Source organism: Enhydra lutris, unplaced genomic scaffold, assembly GCF_002288905.1.
Source record: "Enhydra lutris kenyoni isolate GAN:26980312 unplaced genomic scaffold, ASM228890v2 scaffoldscaffold58, whole genome shotgun sequence".
Lineage (NCBI taxonomy): Eukaryota > Metazoa > Chordata > Mammalia > Carnivora > Mustelidae > Enhydra > Enhydra lutris.
In genome coordinates, this window is record NW_019154142.1 from 15,787,729 (window position 1) to 15,802,275 (window position 14,547).

Consider the following 14,547-nt stretch of genomic DNA (forward strand, 5'->3'; position numbering starts at 1 on the left):
CCTACAAAGTCATCTCAACAGCAATAGGTAAAAGGGCAAGATGTCCTCTATTTAGATATGTCAACAGCAAAGCTCACAGAGAACGTGAACTGACTGATTCAACACGTTTCCAGAAGAGGAAGGTATATTAGAGTCCTGAAGAAAACAAGGCTGAGAAAACTTTGCCCATAAATCAGCAATTACTGGTAGTTAGTCAATATCACAGGTTTGATAAAGTGCCAGAGCCCACTAATGGTATGAGAACATTAAGTCTTTGGTCACAAAGTCACAGCAAGACCTTGCTCAGATTTACTTTGGAGCTGTCTGGGCTTGGAGCTGTTGTTGTGAATAATAAATCTGATGTTTTTCTTATGCCCTCATTTCCCTGCTGCACTTGAACTGGGTGAAAACAAAGCCAGATTGGAGCGGAACAGCAGCTGGAGACATGACACCACTGGTGGAGAACTTTGACGTACAGAAAGTGAAATTGGTCAAGCTCACGCAGTGTTGGCACATGCCAGAATTTTATCCCCCAAACTGTTCTAATATTGGCTGCTGGCTTTCTCAGTTACCTTGCAAGATGGGTTTGCCACGGTCTCCTGAGACTTAAGAGATGCCCACTTATGCCAACACTTCATAGATTTTTCTCTTGTATCTGCCCTATCAGTAAAACAGAAAGGGAATATACATTATTTATCCTTATTCTGAAGGAAATCTAAAACCATCTAAAGGAGTCAACACAAATGTTCAACAAGATTCTATCCATTTACTTTATTCGAGTCACCATTGAAATTGAGGTATTGTTTTGTAACATTAGTACCTGCTCATGGTAAGCCCTCACAGTTGAGATACAGTACTCCATAGGGAAATGGCCTAGAGCTTTCTACCTGAAGTGGATCGCAGGGTTCAGCAGCATCTGGATCATCTCGGAGCTTGTGATTAGTTCAAAACTCGGGCTCCACCTATAATGAGAATTACATTTTAACATGATTCCCAGAAGATTCATATGCACATTAAAGGTTTTTTTTTTTAATTGGATAAATTGGACATGTAACATTGTGTGAGCTTAAGGTGTACAATGTGTTGCTTTGGCTCATTTATATATTGTAATATGATGGCCAGTGTAGCAAAATTTATCTCATTATATAGTTATGGTATAACATTATTATCTATATTCATGATACTGTGCATTAGATCTCTATGGTTTCTTTACTACCTGTTACAAGTTTGTACCCTTGAACACCAGCATTTGAATCCTCCCCACTCCATTCCCTGGTAACCAATATTTGATTTCTTTTTCCCCTACAGGTTTAACTTTTAAAAAAATTCCATATATAAGTGATATTATACAGTACTTGTCTTTCTCTGTTTGACTCATCTCACTAAGCATTATGTGCTCGAGGCCCTTTCATGTTGTCACAAATGAAAAATATCTTCCTTTCTCATGGCTGAGAAATATTCCATTGCACATTAAAGTTTTAGAAGTATTGGCCTATAGAACTTCTACCATTTTTACCTAAATTGTATTTGTCAGGTATTCCATATAAAAGAATGCCTGCTTGGATTCCGTCTGTAGTTGGAGGCACAGACAAAATTGGAATAGAAAAAAACACCAAGCACAATTTGTATGTGAACTCCAACTCTCAGTCTAAATGAACATCAGTTATTAGTGGAAGAATAAAATACTAATATTGCCCATAGAAATATTAAGGTGGCTCCTTCCAATTTCAAAATATGACCTTCAAAGAAAGTAGATCATAGACTCATCTGAATCTCAAACACTTGTGTTTGTTCTCTGAAGAGGTACTTCTGAGTGATTGCATTAAGCTTGTTTTCCAGCTGCACTAAAGGTTATGGAAAAATATTCACTATTAGGGAAATAGGACATACAAATATGAAATTAGCTCAAGACATCTCATCCCATAAGCTAGTCCAACAATATATGAATAGCAATCTACTTAGTAAATAGTAAATAAAGTGCCCAGTTCCATAAAAGATCGATCCCAACTGACCATCGTTAAATCTTGTCTGGCCCATCTCCAAGTTGTTTGTGCTGTCTTGGCAGTCAGAGGCATTCCCAGGGGGCAGGAGGCCAGGAGGCGGGCGGAAGGAGGAACGCTGCCAGCAGGCCATCCTGGCTTCTCACCCTCCTCTCTTAGTGACTTGCTCTATGCGTCATTTGATTTGGAAGAAAAGACACCTACTCGAAAGCAATCAAATCTCTTGCCATTAAAGGCTGAAATGATAAGCAAGGAAAAAAGTAGCTAGAGGAGAGTATATAATAGAGAGCTTTATCTTCAGTAACATTCTGAGAACGTATTGAAGAAAAGTCAATTTCTTCTCAAAATTTTGGGAACTTTCTACCAATTTGTAATGTGGGGGCTGGGGGAGGCAAGTCATTAGTAAATTTATTTTCTATGTTTCTTTTTAAAATGACTTTGAAATAGAGGAATTTTTCCCAGTAAGGGACTGAAGAATAGAACCAAGAAACCCCAAACAGTTGGAGTATCTCAAAGAATTTTATATATATACATATATATATATATTTATTTAAGATTTATTTATTTGAGAGAGAGAGAGAGAGAGAGAGAGAGAGCATGAGCAGGGGTGGGGGACTGGCAGAGGGAAAGTAGACTCCCCACTGAGAAGGGAGCCCATTTAACCAACTGAGCCTCAGGTGCTCCTCAAAGAATGATATTTAAAGCTGTACTTTTAGAGAGCTTTCTGCCAGATTACCTTTGCTCTTTCACATAACACCCATGAGAGATGCAGAAATGCTGGATGAAAGAAGTGCATCATCAAAGGGTACTGGGTTTGGGGATGCTTTACTATAAAGTTTCAGCAATTATAAAGATTTCATTTTAAATTATACTTAATATATAATTCTTGAGTCATTTGTATTTTCTATATACATTTGATTACTCATATTAACTAGATGGGGAACATATTTATGGCTTAATAACAAAAATAGGATGCACTTGTTTGCATTCCAAAGGATTTGGGCTACCTGGAAAATGGTATTTCATTTTTTTGTTTTAAATACACAGATAATATTACAGTGGGGAAGGGACATTCACTGTTGTTAAGGGCACAAATAAATAGGTGAATGATGACTGTTTATCTGGATGATCCAGTCCCCTCGAATCTTCCACTAAGGACTGAATTATATGGAACATTAATATGAAAACTCTCAGGTATTTGTTTTACCTGTATTGACAGAAAACCTTTGCTTTTTTTCTATTGATTGCCATGTCACTCTGTGAATAGACCACAGGGTTCTAACACACATACACAAGAACTTTTTCAAAAGCATCTTCACTTAAAAAAAGAAAAAGTAAGAAGAAAAGAGATTGTAGCCTCAATTTGTTTTACTTGAGACCCTGCCCATGAGTGTCGTTTTTGTGGCTGTGTTTTCCATCCTCCTAGGAGCATAGGCAGGAAGTTACTTCAGGAAGAGGTCTGTTTTGTCCTTTGTATCTAGGTGGTTGTTCTCCTATGTTATTTTCAACCACCGACAATGTGTGTGTGTGTATGTGTGGGTTTTTTTTTTTTAAGATTTATCTATTTATTTATTTGAGAGAAAAAGAGAGGGGGGGAGAGAGAGAGTGAGGATAGCAAGCAGGGGGAGGTCCAGAGAGAGAGAGAGAGAGAGAAGCAGATTCCCCACCAAGCAGGGCATCCAACTCTGGTCTGGATCCCAGGACCCTTGGTTAATGACCCGAGTCAAAGATGCTTAACTGACTGACCCACCAGGCCCCAACCATAGGCAATGTTTTATTTATTTTATTTATTTATTTTTAAAGATTTTATTTACTTATTTGACAGACAGAGATCAGAAGTAGGCAGAGAGGTAGGCAGAGAGAGAGGGGGAAGCAGGCTCCCTGCTGAGCAGAGAGCCCAATGTGGGGCTCAATGTGGGGCTCAATCCCAGGACCTCAGGGTCCTGATTGGAAGGCAGAGGCTTAACCCACTGAGCAACCCAGGCGCCCCCACAGGCAATGTTTTATTAATGCTTAGTTATGATCCAAGCTACAGGAAAAGGAATAAGTAAATGATCCAAACTACAGGAAGAGGAATAATACAAGACAAAACAGCACAGACATTGTGAGTTTGAAAAGTTTTTATTTTTAAATATATCTTAAAAGTACTTTTAAAAGTATTTCAAGATATCCTTTCTAGGCCTGTGTAAATTCAGTCTAAAATTTTATCAGATTATTTTAAACCAACTTGCTGATTTGCAGTTAGTGTTCACTTATCAAACATAATAGAAGTTCACTGAAACTGCAAATTGGGAGACCGAATTCAAGTCCTGGTTTGCCAGCAACTTGCCCTAAGTCTTTGGAAAAATTACCCAGTCTTTCCAGGCTTTTCTCTCCTCTGGTGACAAATTGAAAGGAATAGACTAGAATGAATGTGAAAGTTCTATTCTGAAATTTTGTGCTGGAAAGATTCAATTTCTTATCTTTCACATGTTTTAATAAATATTAATAATATTCATACATTTGCATACTACTTTATAGCTCACAAAGTGCTTTCACATATATGATCTCTTTTAAATCCCTCCAGTGCCTATGAGTTAGGCACATTTCACAGAAGGGAGAACAAGCTCAGAGAAGTTGTAACTTATCCAAGATCACAGAGTTACTTACATAGCAGAGCTGGGTAGACAGGTCTTCCTACTCCCAAGTTCGATTTTCTTCTACTGTATTCAGGGTACTTTAAGGTTATGGTAATAGGACTAGCTAAGTTTCTGTTAAATCAGAAAGTAATGCGGTATTTTAAAAAAAGAACCCTCTGGATGTAAAGCCAGAGAACCAGGTGTCATTGAGAGTCTGACAGTATGATTTGGAGAAGTCAATCTTTCCGAGCCTTAGTTTCTCCATCAGTAATACAGGTGTTGGGATTACATGACTTTGGGGTGGACTTTTGGCTTTAAAATGTTATTTTTGTTTCATAGGGCTGTGACTGTTTCTAGGTGAATATCATGGTAGATTAATATTAAAATAAAACGTGTTATAGACCCTAAGAGGTTCAAAAAAGTGCACCAAGAGATCACTCCTATTGGCTCTTACTCATGCTCTTCAGCCACTGGCATATTAAAAACCTTGGACTAATATTATTGATGGTAAGCCACTTTTCAACAAACTAGTTAAGATTTCACAATGAGGTAAATTATTTTGGCTGAGTTATGCAGAAAATGTACAGAGTTGCAATTTCTGAGAGATCTTGACTTGACAGAAGACTTTACTTGGTAACCAATGATAGGAAACTTAAGGGAGTCATGGTGAAGACATTTTTGGTCCTCTCTGCCGTGTGAGGAGCATACGCTATCTCCGCCTCCAATATAGTGTCTTATTGTCATGCATATGCCTGAAAGTTTATAATTGGTACACATTTCATTTTAAGATAAAGACAAATCACTTGAAAACAGTGGAGGATATAATGGTGAGTGTTTTAAGAGTTAGAGACAAAGAAGAGTTTTGAACCTGCTCCTTCTTTGTCCGCCTCCCCATCTGAGTAGAACATTGTAACTTTTGAAGTGAACATAGAATGGATCATAACCAGCTTGCTGAGCTGGTTCTTTATGCACAATTAAGCTTTGTTGGGACTTTCTTTATTTGTAATAGCGCTGTTACAGCGTGGGATGCTATTCAGCTCCAAACAACATTCCATTTAATAACTAGGCATTAGTTCACCCATTAAATCAGCACCATCACTAACTGATAAGTATCACCCTTTTTCCTTGGCCCCACTTGGCTCTTCTGCTCAGTAAATGAAGCATGGCAATGTTATGACACTTGAGATGAGAAGGTTGGAGGGAGGGTAGGTTGAGCAATGATGACCAAAATTGAGTCTAGTCACAGAAATGGAACTTTGCCCTAGTCTTTCCTTTTCCTTACATATAAACTTACACACTTTCCAAGAAGCACTTTAAGTATCTTAAAAAAAAAAACAAACAAAACAACTAAACCAAAACACTAAACAAAATAAATAATAGCACCAACAGCTATATCTCAACTATTGTATCTATTCACCAGGGAGATGAAAAGGTATGGAGGGGGGCATTCAAAAGATATGCAACAAAACATATGAACATGAATGTTACTAACAGCATTGTCTATAATAATCAAAACAAAAAACAGCTCAGTGTCCATCAGGAGTAGAATAAATAAGTTACAGTGTATTTATACATTAGAAACTCAAGAAACTACCACTACACTCAACAGCATGAACAGCTCTCACAGACCTAATGTTGAGAGAAAGAAGCCAGACTGGAATGTATGAATCCAACTATGTAAAAGCAAGAACCACTCTGGTATTAGAAGTCAGAGAAATGGTTACCTTTGGTGGGGAGTGAAACATAGAGTTTTAAGAAAACAAGTGTGGGGCTTCTGAGTGCTAGTAATTATTTATGTTTTGATCTAAGTGGTGAATACATGGGTGTGTTTACTTTTCATCAAACTCTACATTCATATTTTGTGTTCTTTTCTGAATATATTTATACCTTAAGGAAAAATTTATTTCAAAATTATTTATTTCAAAAATTAGAAATGAGAAATTTTTTTTAGTTAGACTGGGTGTCAGTGCCCTAAAGGCATCAACTCATAAAAGCAGGCAATCATAAAAGCAGGTTTTATTTACTCATTAATAAATTAATTTAGTTTTAATTCACTTTTGATTTTAGAATAGACTTGGGATTTGCAGAAAAGTCACAGTGGTGGTACAGAAGGTTCTATATACCACTCACCCATTTGCCCCTTATTTGTTAACATCATATATTGTAATAGACACCAACATTAGTGTATCACTGCTAACTAAATTCCATTCCTATTTCACTAGTTTTCCCACTAACATCCACTTCACATTTGAGGATCCCATTCAAAATACCATATTACATTTAGTGGTCCTAACATCCAAGTTCCCATCAGGTCTGTGACAATTTCTCAGTTTTTCTTTATTTGTTTTGTTATATTTTTTCCATTAGCTAGACAGTTTTTTCAGGTATTTTGTAGGTTTTTCCGGGTTTTCTAATGTTTTCTCAAGGTCAGACTGGGTTTATGGGTTTTGAGAAAGAAAATTATGAAGTGTCTTTCTCATCACACCATTATCAGGGTGCATGCTATCAACTTGGTTTATCACTGATGGTGTTAACTTTCATCTGGCCAATGTAGTGTTTACCAGGTTTCTCCACAATAAAGCTACTTTTTCCTCCCTTCCACATTCTCTGGAAGCAACTCACTAAGGTGCCCACACTCAAGGGAAATTGAGGATTAAGCTTCAAGTCCTTTTTAAAATGTCCAGTTTTGGAGATGCCTGGGTAGCTCAGTCGGTCAAGCATCTGTCTTCCATCCAGGTCACGATCCCAGAATCCTGGGATTGAGCACCGGATCAGGCTCCCTGCTCAGTGGGGAGCCTGCTTCTCCCTTTCCCTCTGACCCTTACCCCTCTACTTGTGCGCTCTTTCTCTCTCTCTCTCTCTCTCTCGGTCTCTCAAATTTTTAATCTTAAAAAGAATCTTAAAAAAAAAAAAAAAAAAACCAACAGGGGCACCTGGGTGGCTCAGAGGGTTAAGCTTCTGCTTTCAGCTCGGGTCATGGTCCCAGGGTCCTGGGATCAAGCCCCGCATCGAACTCCCTGCTCAGTAGGGAGCCTGCTTCTCCCTCTCTCTCTGCCTGGCTTTCTGCCTGCTTGTGATCTCTCTCTGCCAAATAAATAAACAAATAAATAAATAAATAAATAAAAACCAACAACCAAACTGCCTTAAAATGTGCAGTTTTGCATGCAATTTATTTTGCACATTACATTTTTTTTATAAGTATCTAGTTTTGCATACCATTTTTATTGCACATCATGTATCAGTTCAGTTCATATATATAATTTATAAATATTTTTATTATTTTCCTCTTTAGGGGCAACTAGATAACAAGTAATGTGTTAACGTCTCTTCATTATTCAATGTTTTTCCATTTCATTAGAAATCTTGTAATGAGATCAGTATAATGCAAACTTTAAAAAGTTGATATTGTATCTACTGAAAATAAAGTAACCGAGTAAGGGAGACGTGAGAGCATCTGTTTCATGAGGGATCATGGTCACAGTTTCCACACGTGAGGGAAATGAGTTTGCAGGACGGCTTTGTATCTGGGGCAGAAGACGTTTGCAAACTCGGTGAATTACGCCTCTAGAGCACCTAGAATTTATTTCCCACTTTTGCTCTGAGGACCTTATCATCCATAATCCCTATGCATTACCTGACCCACCAACTCTGGACAGCAAAAGCCCTAGCAGGACTACACTACAGATAGGCTGGTGCGAGGAACGGATTACTCCCGCAGTGGATTTCAACCACTGCCCGCTGGGCAGTAACTGGGCAATTTGTAGGGCACTACTGGGGCTGGGAAGTCAGTACGCAGCTCCTCCCCTCGGCCTAGGAAAGGGCGGCCCAGACGCCGCGCCGGACTTCGGCGGGAGCGGCGCTCCGCCTCCCCTCTGGCCCCGCCCCTCCTCTGGCTCGGCCCCGCCCCTCCTCGCGGTCTTTGCGTGTTCCTTCCGGGTCGCGCTGGGCTGGCCTCGCCGCAGGCGCGCCGCAGCGCGGGACTCTGGGAGCCGCCCCCGCGCCGGCGTTTCCCGGTGCCGCCTGGGTCGGTGGTGAACCCCACGGCGTGCACCTCTCCCGGACCCTGCAGGGTACGGCCCTTCCTTTACTTTTTCCTCCTGCGGGTCTCCGTCTTCCTCCTTCAGCGCTGGGGCGGGGCCGGGCCAGGGCGGAGCGCCGTGTTTGGGGGAGCCTGGGCGCGGGGCAGAGGTTCCCCACCGGTCGCCCCTCCCCCCGAAGCCCGCGCCGCGCTTTCGGAGCTTGCTGGGCACCTGCGAGCGGCTTACGTGCCTTGGGTGCTGCTTCTCTGCCCCACTCTGCACGGCGTGAAGCGTTGTCCTGGCGTCCACCCTGCCCAGGGTTGTTTACATCGCGCTGTCAGCCGGCCGTGCTGACCCTGCAGTCGCGCGTCGGCCACCTCCCCGCCTGTGTACTTGTTGCTCTTGTGCGCGTTGCCTTGGTTTCCCCTGGCATCGTTGGTGTTTAACTGACCAGGCCCATGTCTTCAGGACTGCAACAGGATACCGGCAGCAACCTTGCTTCTATGTTTAAGGGTACCCTCAGAGTGTAGTGTTGATGGTGACCATCCCCTTGGCCTCCTTGTCAACCTGCTTATAGTGGGAGTGGTTTTGGATTGCCTTGATGGTTCCCAAATGTTTATTGCCACATAGCCTCGGGATGCAGCCACTAATTGAAATATACGAATAAATAGGAAGTCAAAGTGATACAAACCTGTGGTCAGGCAGTGGCGTTGACCAGATACCGTGTTTGGCGTTTTGCCCTAGAGGATTCAACACCATGTGTGGTGATCTTGTTTGTTCCTATTCGTTTGAGGACACAAGCTGCCTTTACTGCTGCTTCCTGGCGTGCAGTCCTTGGTTTCAGGCACATTTTATCCTTAAAAAGCTCTCTTGATGCCTCTGTAGTTCTGTACTATATATTATACCTGTTGGTTAAGTAAAGGGAGATTTTCTTAATACATCAACTATCCAACAGTTCTTTATTCGATACTCAGTTACTGGGGGAAAGAGCACACTTGTCTTCCTAGTGGTAACGTGCCTCACTCTGTGGTTAGGCACTCTCTAATTGCTCATTGAATTGGATCCTTCTTTTCATATCTCTTTTGAGTATCAACTTTTTAGACTGTCTCAAATTTTGGCTTTTCTGAATCCTGCAATATCCTGCGCTTCTCTTCTGTTACTTACTTGCAAATCGGAGAGGTCATCTCTATGTAAAATGGTTAATTTCTTCCTTATAATGCTGTGATCGAGCAATGCAAATACAGTACTGTGTATGTGGCATTTTAAAATATTGTTAACTACTGCCTCGTCATCATGATTTTCCTGTGATCAACATTCTCTTAACTTTGTGTAGCTAACTTTGATGTCCTCTCAGACTTTTTGCCACATGAACTGTAATATATATCCACCTGTTTTCTTTTAGTGCTTTTAATGATCTTAGTCTTCATCCAAAAGTCTTTAATCTACCTCAAGTAAATTTTAGTGTGGAAATGAAGTAAGGTGCTTCCCCCCACCCAAAATTATTAGCCACTGACCCCATCATCATTTGTTGGGTTCTGTTTTTCCCTACCGATAACAAATACTCTATTTATCCAAGGTCCTGATTCTTGTGTATTGTAAGGACATTTTCTGAACTGCTCATCAGTGATCTCTGGCTTCTTGTGCTGATACCATGCTGCTTTTCTTACTCTAGCTTTATAATGTGTTGAATGTCTATTGATTCAAACAGTGTCTGGTGTGTCGTAGACCACTAAACCCCACTTAATGGGGTTAAATTGATTTCCTTACCCCCTTCTATTTTTCTGTTTATTTTAAAAGATTTTATTTATTTATTTATTTATTTAGAGAGAATGTGAGCAGTGGGGAGGGGCAGAGGGAGAAGGAGAGGAAGGTTCAAGCAGACTCTGCAATGAGCACAGAGCTGAACCTGCAGAGCAAGGGCCTCTGTCCCCAAACCCTGAGATCATGACCTGCGCCAAAATCAAGAGTAGAATGCTCAACTGACTAAGCCACCCAGGTGTCCTTACCACTCGCCTCCTCCTGCCCATTTAAAGTTTCTTGTCTATTCTTGAAATTATTATTTTTTCTAGCTAACCTATTTCATGGTGTGTTGATTCATTAACCATTGCTAAATAAATCCCTTCTCTTGGTACCTCAGAACCTGCCATGTAGAGTTGCTCCTCAGAGTTGTACGTAGAAAAGCAGCTTTTCAAAATCTGCATGCCCTTTAACTTTGGATTGTGTTATTAGTAAGTGTAGTGTGTTTTTCCTCAGCTATGACTCAGGACTTTCTGTACCTTGTTTCAGTAGCTCTGAGGGATAAGTGCCCATAGAAGTGACACCCAGGACAGCCCCTTGTCCATTTCTACTTTACCATTGCAACTGGATGTCTTAAATGTAATGAATTTTCAAGTGCTGCCATAACAGATGCTTAGAAACTTTATTAGATTATAAAATAAATATATGCATTCTTCAAAAAAAATGTCAAGTAGGGGCACCTGGGTGGCTCAGTCGTTAAGCGTCTGCCTTCGGCTCAGGTCATGATCCCAGGATTCTGGGATCGAGCCCCACATCAGGCTCCCGGCTTGGTGGGAAGCCTGCTTCTCCCTCTTTCACTCCCCCTGCTTGTGTTCCCTCTCTCGCTGTGTCTCTCTGTCAAATAAAAATAAATTAAAAAAAAATGTCAAGTAATACAGAAGTAGCCAAAGGAGAAAATGAAAGTGTTGTGTGCCCACCTGGTCTATAACCCCATTTCCCAGGGATCATCATTAATCATTTGTTCTTCCAGACACTAAAAATACATGTGTATCAGTGTACATCAGTGTATATTTGTTTCATAAATGGCAGTGTACTGTATAGAATTTTCTATAACTTCCAGTTAGTAATAATTGATGAACATCTTTCTGTGACAGCGCATGTAATACTATCTTTTGAAAGTCTTTCTGGTATTTCAGTGAGAAATAACCTAAAATTTATTTAACTGATTCCCTGTTGATATTTAAGCTGTTTCAGATTTATTTCTATTGCAGAATAGAAATTTATTTCTGTTATTCATTTTGTATGTGTATATTAGCATTTTGTTTATTTCCTCGGTGTAAATGCTTAGACAAGCAATTGCTTGGTCAAAGGCTACCTACATTTTAAATTATGATAGATTGTGCCATATTGCTCTTGAAAAGGTGTTAGAAGAGTAAAATTATACACTGTAAGAATGCTGCTGCTGCCATATCATTGCCATGGATTGCCACAGATCTGGAGATTTTACCCTACTAGCAAGGCAACAGTTTCATGTATACTGGCAAAAGACATGAGACTCCAGGGCCAGAGACAAGGCACAGAACAACAGTAGCCAGAGTATCATCATTTTCTTGTGCTGCTTCCTTGAACCCCGCTTTCTGCTGGGTGATGTGGTAAGGATGAGATGACTCAAGCACACACAGTAGATTACATTACAGGACAGGAACCCTGAGTTTAGGGAACCCGAATCTTCCATAATGGGCTGCAAATAAACTCACCTAAACTTTGTCCTAGGGAGAGGCATTATATTTATTATGCTGGATAATAAACAAACCTGTCCTCCCCTCCAAAGGGAAACCTCACTTTATCTACCATGGATGTTTGCTAAATATAGACCTCCTTGAAAAGATAGTCTGGAACAAAGGCTATCAGTGCCCCACTTATAAGACATGCAGAAACATGAGAGACCTGTGAAGAATTGTATCAAGGTGATACTGTCATTTTTTACATTTTAGTAATTTTATGGATGAAAAATGCTGGTTTTTTTTTTTTACTGTTTTAATTTTGCATCTTCTTTGTTTATTGATGGAGTTAAATATCTGTAAATTAAGGTCATTTGCATCTTTTGTAACTTACATGTTCATCATCTACTTAGTTTTCTGCTGAAGTGTTTCTCTTTGTCTTACTGGTTTGTAATAGCTCTTTACATGTAGTGGCTACTAGTGACTTGGCACACCATTTGATAGTATATTTTTTTCTTAGTCCATTCCTTTAATGCTTTTTCTGGGAACTTTTGCTTTACAGAAATTTTTATAACACTTATGTTGTCAGTTCTGTTATTCTCTGCCTTTCTGAATGCTAAGATTCTACCCCAAGATTATTAAAATACTTTGTACAAATTCCCCTAACTGGATATTTTGTATCATTAATTTAGATGAAGAATGGTTGCTATGATAATATTCCAAATTTATTTTTCTAAATATCTGAACATTTTTCTAAAACATTTTTAAAATTTTTAAAATAATTTTTAATTTTTTAATTAATGTATTATCAGCCCCAGGGGTACAGGTGAATTGCCAGGTTTACACACTTCACAGCACTCACCATAGCACATACCTTCCCCAATGTCCATAACCCAACCACCCTCTTCCTAACCCCCTCCTCCCAGCAACCCTCAGTTTGTTTTGTGAGATTGTTTGTCTCCCTCCCGATCCCATCTTGTTTCATTTATTCCTTTCCTATACCCAAGCCCCCCACATTGCCTCTCAACTTCCTCATATCAGGGAGATCATATGATAGTTGTCTTTCTCTGATTGACTTATTTCGCTCAGCGTAATACCCTCTAGTTCCATCCGCATCATCGCAAATGGCAAGATTTCATTTCTTTTGATGACTGTATAGTATCCCATTGTATATATAGACCACATCGTCTTTATCCATTCATCTGTTGATGGACATCTAGGTTCTTTCCATAGTTTGGCTATTGTGGACATTGCTGCTATAAACATTCATGTGCATGTGCCCCTTTGGATCACTACATTTGTATCTTTAGGGTAAATACCTAGTAGTGCAATTGCTGGATCGTAGGGTAGCTCTATTTTCAACTTTTTGAGGAACCTCCATGCTGTTTTCCAGAGTGGTTGTACCAGCTTGCATTCCCACCAAGAGTGTAGGAGGGTTCCCCTTTCTCTGCATCCTCGCCAGCATCTGTCATTTCCTGACTGGTTAATTTTAGGCATTCTGACTGGTGTGAGGTAGTATCTCTCTAAAACGCTTTTTTTTTTTTTTGATAAGCCATCCTTTCCCTGTTGTTTTTCCTGACACATTTATTATACTGTATTATTTTTTTCCCTCAAAATTGACAAATCAGTAAGCAAAATAGATTGGTTTCCTACTGTGACTATGAATTTGGTTGAATTCATCCTGTATATAATTGTTTGCATTTTCATCTTACAAAATATAAAATATCCTTTTTGCCTTGTTTAATGATTTTTACCTTGGAGTCTATACTGTCTGATATTACTATTGCCATCCCTGTCAGTTTTCTGTGTGCCAGATCCTTATTGCTCATATATTTAGTTTTTCCACATCATTTTGCTTTACTTGCCTCTTTTAAACATCAAACATCATATAGCTGGACTTTTATTTCTCTCCCTAGTCTTCCCTCCTCCTAATTTTAAAGTTCGTTTATTTTCTTGCATTTTTAAACTTTTTAAAGAAAGATCATTGTAGGGGGTGCCTAGGTGGCTCAGTCTGTTAAGCATCCGACTTTTGATCTCAGGATTTCAGCTCAGATCCTGATCTCAGGGTCATGAGATCAAGCCTCACATTGGGCTCTGTGCCCTCCCTCTGGGGAAAAAAAAAAAAAGATAATTATAGATTCACATGCAATTATAAAAGATAATACAGAGAAGTCCTATGTATACTTCATCTAGTTACCAACTGTGGTAACATTTTGCATAATTATAGTACAGTATTATACCCAGGAAATTGACATTGGTACAATCTATAGACCTTATCCAGATTTCATGACTTTTACATGCACTTGTGTGTGTTTGCATTTAATTCTCTGCAATTTTATGTAGATCTTGTGACTACCACCATAGTCAAAATACAGAACATTTTCATTACAAAGATCCCTTGTCCAAAAGACTTTATCTTTTAATAGGAAAATTTAACCTATTCATATTTACCTTTTTTTTTCTTTCCCTTTCA

General features: G+C 39.5%; 1 protein-coding gene across 2 annotated transcripts in view; it reads left to right on the forward strand.

Moving 5' to 3' along the window:
- Positions 1-8,546: 8,546 nt before the first annotated feature.
- LOC111158329 (F-box and leucine rich repeat protein 4) overlaps positions 8,547-14,547 on the forward strand; it is an 84,248-nt gene continuing 78,247 nt past the window's right edge. For both annotated transcript variants that reach the window (XM_022520305.1, XM_022520306.1), the window contains exon 1: positions 8,547-8,667. The gene's annotated coding sequence lies outside the window, so the exon portion shown is untranslated. The remainder of the gene's footprint in view (positions 8,668-14,547) is intronic.